General features: G+C 37.6%; 1 long non-coding RNA gene across 1 annotated transcript; it reads left to right on the top strand.

The window, feature by feature from the left end:
* Positions 1 to 4,486: 4,486 nt before the first annotated feature.
* LOC309483045 lies at positions 4,487 to 6,582 on the top strand. The gene is made up of 3 exons (XR_014200477.1): positions 4,487 to 4,543; positions 5,286 to 5,463; positions 5,544 to 6,582. It is a non-coding gene; the product is annotated as an uncharacterized lncRNA (long non-coding RNA).
* Positions 6,583 to 7,052: the final 470 nt, after the last annotated feature.

Consider the following 7,052-nt stretch of genomic DNA (forward strand, 5'->3'; position numbering starts at 1 on the left):
TGACGCTCAAATTGATGATGAAAGGTCTGCTCAGGAGACGCAAGTCATATCATCTGCTCCAGAAAGCTTGCTGTGTTGCCCACCAGTATGGGACGAAAAGTTTAGGAACAAAAGATAAGTGAGTGAACTTTGCTTTGAAGTACGTTTGAAATACTTGTACAGTTGAAATGTCGAACACCTTGTCTAAAGACGAATATGGTGAAATTGCATTAAAATGATTAGTACACCCATGTACATTAAGTGGTAAATAACCCACAATATTCCTTAAAAGTTAAAACCAGAGACATTTTAATTGCATTACTTTATCTAAATTTTATTGCTTTAAAACAAAAGTTTGGGGTCGATAAGAATTTGTGAAAGAAGCTTACCAAGGCTGCATTTATTTGATCAAAAATACAGTAAAAACAGCAATATTATGAAGAAATATTACAATTTAGAAATATCTGTTTTCCATTTGAATAAAGTAAAAAAAATAAAAATAAATTCCCTGTGATGCAATGCTGAATTTTCAGCATCAATACAGTCCTCAGCGTCACATGATCCTTCAGAAATAATTTGCTGATTTGCTGCTCAAGAAACATTATTCTGATTATTAGCAGTGTTAAAAACGCTCAAGCGCAAATTTGTGCTATTGCATGCAGTGTTTACTCATTCTTTTGCGTTTTTATGTTTCAGAGCATCTTCATTGACCCTCACGATTTTCCACAATGCTCTTGAGCTGAGAATGGAGGCCTACGACATGAGACATAACAGCACCTGCTCTTACTTGTCTCCAAACGTGAGGTGTCTCCAGATAAAAGTCAGTCACCATCAGATTAATCACTAAAGCCACCAGAGAAGATGCTGTCCGATCAAACGCGTCTGTTTGTGTAGCGTGTCTGGGACCACCTGCATGTGCGTATGTACTGTAATGCTTTCTTGGCAAAACCATTTGTAAGCATATTGTTTTTTTCCCTCAAGCGGACTTCCCCCTCTTTTGAGGTGGTTGTTTCATGCGCAGTCGTTCTTTCAGATGTCTCATGTTGCCAAAGTGAGACGTGAATGGGTTGAAGTTGCCATACACAAGTGAACAAGAATGGAAAATATGTTCCTGTTCCGATACCGAGCCCAGATAAAAGCAGGTGTTTTCAGGTGTTTTGGATAACTGCTGTATTTAAAGCGGTGGAACATCCTGTTTGCCAAGCACTCTCTGAAAGGCCAAACGTTCTTCTGGTGTTCCTCTCAAAAATCAAAGTGTCTCATTCCTCTTTATCTTCATCTTTTATGTCAGCCAGCTGTTTTTCTACCTTTTCAACTCCATTCTTAAAGATTAGTTCATCTAAAAATTTACATTTTGCGTTCATGCACTTCTTTCGTCTGTGTATCGTAAAAAGGACAAGTTATTAATAATATGCTGGTCACTTTTCCATGCAATTATAGTGAATGGGAACTGGCGTATTTGAAATTCAACAATCCAAAAGCACCATAGAAGAATTGTAAAAGTAATCCGTTAAGTGCCTTGTGCGCTGTTTTCCAAGACTCCTGCAGCCATACAATGCCTTTGTGTGACGAACAGATCAAAATTGAGTCATTACTCACTCATAATCTTGCCCTCCATGGGGTCATTAATCACTGTGAACAGATTGAATCAGTGAGTTGAACTTGAGAACTGAATCAGTCTTATTTTATGCTTTTTTTTTTTAACGATTCATTGAGAAGATCTGACTCCAAAGAATGATTTATTCATGAATCGGATTTGATTCTCCACCCCACTGACTCAATTCTGTCGCAATCCATTGACTACATTTTGGACTTTGCCATATGTAAAGATAATTTTGTTGTTATTATAATTTTTTTCCTTCTCTTTTTAAGTGCATTGATACTATGGCAAAATTGCATGTAAACAATCATGCCAAAAGTACTTAAAAATTTAAATAGATTTTTAAGTAATTACTATCGTATGAATATAGCACAAAAGTCATAATGACCACTTTTATGGTGCATTTTTTCCATCATTTTGGCACGCTGGTCCTCATTCACTTCTAATGTATTGAAAAAAGAGACAAGGATATCCTTCAAAAACTGATCTTTCGTATTCCACAGAAGAAAAAAGTAATACACGTTTGAAACAAATCATGGCCAACTATCCCTTTAAGCGGAAAGCATGACGTATTCCTAACATGCCTGTTTTGAAAAACCATAACAACAACTTGAGATGTTGCTTCACCATCGTAATCCTCTTTATTTCCTTTCTTACGTGGCCAACTTTTCCCTGTGTTGCCGGACTAATCTAGTGCTAATAGTCTAGTTAGTCTGTTTCACTTCCACATTTTTAATCCCCGAACGGCAAGTCTGCTTCCATTGTTAAAGGCAACAGAAATTGCATTGATCCTTTAACCCCACTAACCCTGCCGATGACCCCCGGAAGGGATAGCATGACTCTTAGGTGATGAGTGGAGCGGTAGGAAGAAAAGGAGCCTTACAGTCATGGGGGAATCTCATCCCGAGAGGTCAAAGTCATGAGGGACCACTATTATCCAGATGAACTCAGTTGTTTGTGACTTCAAAAGCATTTAAATACAACAGTAGACTCTCTCAGAGAACCTTTTGTGACCCGGGCCCTTTGTGCCGAGGTCTGGAGGGTGACTGGTTTCACTCAGAGCCGTGACAGGTCTGGTGCTCAGAGACGTATAAGCGTCTAATGTTACCCGAGCAGCTCCGGTATTAGGGCCTGATGACGAGCGAGAAAAACAGCGAGGCCGCTTCATTTACCTCTAACAAAAACACAAATAAGAATGAGCGGAGGGACACAACGGTTAAACAGTCTTCAATCTGGACTCCTGTTATTGGAAAATAATAGCTTTGTGAAAAGGAAGTAATCTAGAGGGCCTTTAATCAATTTCTGCTAGATGAGCGATCGGGATGAAAGCTCTGGGATGGGGTCGCCAGCTCCAGACATTGTGGGCTGGTTGGTGTAAAGGAAGGATGGGCTTTAATTTGTCTTTTCAGGGTGTCCAGGCATCTTTAAAGGCTTAATTGTTACCATAGACAGCCTTGATGCCATGTGTTTGCGGAAATGGTTTCAAGGCCTGCTGTGGTAAAATCACTGACCACTGACTAAACGGTGAGCGCTGTATAGGTTAAAAGCCCATTCCAGTGCCATTACGCAAATATTTCATCAGGTTCCAGTTTCTGTGTAACATTACCCATCCAGGCTGAATGTGGCTGAAGAAAAAAGCATCTGTGAAATTTTGGATCGATGTGTTTAATTGTTAACTTTAACTTTAAACATTATGCTGTGAAAAGGTTTGCAATTCATTTTGCTTTCTTCGTTTGGTAATGCAACAAAAAACGGCAGAACAAAAATGCATCTGACTCCCCGAGGATGATCATCTAATCGCTCAATCCTCTCTTGTTGCATCCACAACTAATGAAAGTCTAAGAAGTCACTTTATGCGCGATCCCGCAAGGTCCAGGGTCAGATAAACACGCTTTGTCGCGCATTGTTTGGTGAGACATCATTTCTTCCTTGTGGTTATGATGTAAACTCCCATTGTGGGATTTGGACTGAGAGGGGAAACTCAGCCTGGGTTTTGTTCAGAACACAGAAGAGCGGTAATCCCTGCACCTGAGGCCATTTTCAGGGAGGTTCCTGTAAGCCGAGAGCGATCCCAGAACATCTCAGATGAGCTGCTACAATACAGGCCTGCCATCTTGAGATCCATTACCAGAGCCGGCTCTGACAGGAATGTCAAGAATTCCGATGCTCTTTCACTTGAAGAAAAAAGGAAAAGCTGATAAGTCCATTGTTGTCTAAGTTTTATTTGCAATTCCACTGGCGGGAACTGAATATGTCTGCAGGCGTTTCTGATGACCTCCATTAAGTGACGTGATACGTCAGGTCAAAGCAATGCTTTGTAGTGAATATTTCCACATATTTCAAATAAAAAGCAAATAATTCTTATTATATTCCTGTGGCTGTTACTGAGATTGTCTACAAATGTTGTGCACATTTAAAATAAAAACCTGATAATTTATTTTTATTTCTAATGTTCACTGTCAGGACCTATAAACATTTCTGACAAAAACTATGATGCAATGTGGTAAGTCACCATAATTGAGAAGCAATCATTAGCAAATGTCCAAATTTTAAGTATAAAGCTAATAATTCTATTATAATGTACTTTTTTATAATCAATGCCAGAAATTAGGATTATTGAGATGCTTTTCAATAAGAATTTCAACATATATTTTAATGAAAAAGCTACTAATTCCTAATTTCTGCACTTCCAGTTGTGGAAACCTCAAATATCTGCAAACTTCATGCAACTCAAATGCGATGTGATAATTCAGTGAAATTGAGAAGAAATAATTACCAAATGATTTGTAGTGAATATTTCAAGTAAAAACCTGATGATCTCATAATTTCTTATGTTTTGTCTTTTTATTTCAACTGTCAGGAACTAACGTGTACAAATGGTAATGACGAAGACCATGATGCAACACAGCAAGTCACCATAACTGAGAAGCAATCATAAGCAAATGGTTTTACTTAAGTAAAAAGGTAATAATTATATTATTATGCACGTTTTTATATTTCATTTGCAGTAAGTGCAGCTTTTACATAGGTTTCTGACTAAATGCATGTGTGAAAGCCATAACTTAGGGTTATTGAGAAACAATAATTTGCTTTTCAATGAGTAATTCAACTTATATTTGAATGAAAAAGCTGATAATTGCTCATTTAAAAAAAAATCTTCAGCTCCAAAATGCAACATAATAATTCAGTGTAATTGATAAGAAATCATTAATAAATGATTTTTTGTGATTATTTCAACATATTTGAAGTGAAACGCTGATAAATTTTGCATTACAAACATTTGTGATTCCAGTGGCAGTAACTGCAAGTGTCTGTAAACGTTTCTGACAAACTGCATTCGAACGTAATAGAGAAGTAATCATTAGCAAATGCTTTGTATTGAATATTTCAGCGTATAAAGAATCGGGAAGATAAAATCATTTCCTCTCCTCCTGCCAAAGATAACATCACATCAACGGAATATACCATATCCATATTTCTTCTTAAAAGGACAGCAGAAGGGTACGTGAATAATAAAGTGAAATTGCGCCAAGAGGTGCTAAATCGTTTGTGATAGGTTCAACTAGAGGACACCTGTGAGTTTTGTTCCTCGCGAGCGCACTTCAAAGTTCTCCAGGCGGGCTTTAGGCAGGCTAAATGTGTCTACCTGATGGACGTGCATTCAAGGAACAGATGAAAACAGTAGCTTCTCTGTGTATTTGAGCAGCATGTCATGATGATCCCTAATGCGACAGTAATTGCTCCTTGATGCCTGGCTTGCCAGCACAGAGCAGGACCTTTCTCCCATGAGTCAGAGAGAAAAGACTCCGAAATTGGAATGTCAACGGGATAATCCTCATGTTGTTGCTGATGGATCCTCTTGACCTTTGACTGCCAAATATAAGGTGGAGTGAATATTTTACAAACAGCTTATGTTAACGATGCTTGCCTTTAATGAGAAATGAAACCTTTTAACATGTTTCAGGCTGCGCGTAAACACAAAGGAGGTGTTGCCGGAGGCGTTCAGCTCTTTTGAAGATGACCGCAGATGAGTTCGGCATGCCATCCAACAGAAAAATGTGGGGAGTCTTGCTATAGGGCGGCCTGAAGCATGTGGAGAACACTTGAATATATATATATCAGAGTATTTAATCAGAAAACAGTGTGGGATGTGGATCTTTCAATGGTCTGAATTCCTTCTCCATGTGTGAGAAATCTGCCCTCCACAACCTGCAGTTCAAAACTCTCAACGGTAACAAATGTCTGTGGATTAGTAGGCTGTAACCATGGCTATAGGAACAGGAAGGAACTAACTCCAAAAGCACTAGAAACTTCTAAACTTACACGGGCATGGCGGACATTCAACTGACACTCGATAAAGTGTGCGAAACATTCAAATATTTACTTTTATTCCTAGCTCGGAAACAAATTGACCATAGAAGCGTAAATTGCAATCCGTAAATCTTGTTTCCTGTCACTTCTTGCCTCAAGCATTGCATCTAACTTAAACAGTTTACTGTTGGTTTCTAAATGTCAAAACTCTAGCATCAAGAACAAATTAACAGTAAGCTATTCACCTTCCCAATTGAAATGTACACCTCCAAAATAAAACGTAAATAGTGGCATTTGCCAAGGCAAGCAAGTGACTGCAGGTTTTGCATGTTAAAGTAAAAGCAATAATATTTTCGGTTACACTTTATTTCGATGGTCCACTTTAGACATTCTACTAACTATAAGTAACTTTGCAACTACATGTCAACTACAAGTCATTAAAATTTTAGTAGACTGTTAAGGCCCATTTACACCAAGGATGCTAACTATAAAGATAATGATAAAGATATATTTCTCAATATTAATGAATAGAGTTCTCACCACAGCTATAACGATAACGGCACAGAGAAACGATATCGAACATTTAAAGCGGCAGACAAGCACACGATATCATCCACTGGTGTGAACGCTAATATTGTTATCTTTATAGTTATCGTTCTTGGTGTGAACAGGCCTTTAGGTTAGGGTTGGGGTTAGTAGAATAAGTTAACATGTAGTTGCAAAGTTACTTATATATAGTCAGTAGAATGTCTTTTGGGAGCATCACAATAAAGTGATAGCAGATATTAAGCACACAGTCTACTAATACTCTAAGGAGATTTAGTTGACATGTATTATTTTATAGTTAGTAGAATGTCTAAAGTGGACCATCGAAATAAAGTGTTACCAAATTTAACTACTAAGCAATGCGAACAAAAATAATTTGGAGCAGGATATTAAGGGGGCATCTAATAGCTATTCTGAAAATCTGTTTTTTTATTTATTAATCAGACAAAAAACAAATATTGTTTTTACAGCATTTATTACCTTTGATAATGTTAGTTAATAAAATGTTCATGTTCATGTTAGTTCAAATTTCATGAACTAATGTTAACAAATGAAACCTTATTGTAAAGTGTTACCAGTTTTAAACAGTTGATGTTGCAGCCCTACAGGATATTCT

This window comes from Leuciscus leuciscus, assembly GCF_965113295.1.
Source record: "Leuciscus leuciscus genome assembly, chromosome: 19".
NCBI classification, from domain to species: Eukaryota; Metazoa; Chordata; class Actinopteri; order Cypriniformes; family Leuciscidae; genus Leuciscus; species Leuciscus leuciscus.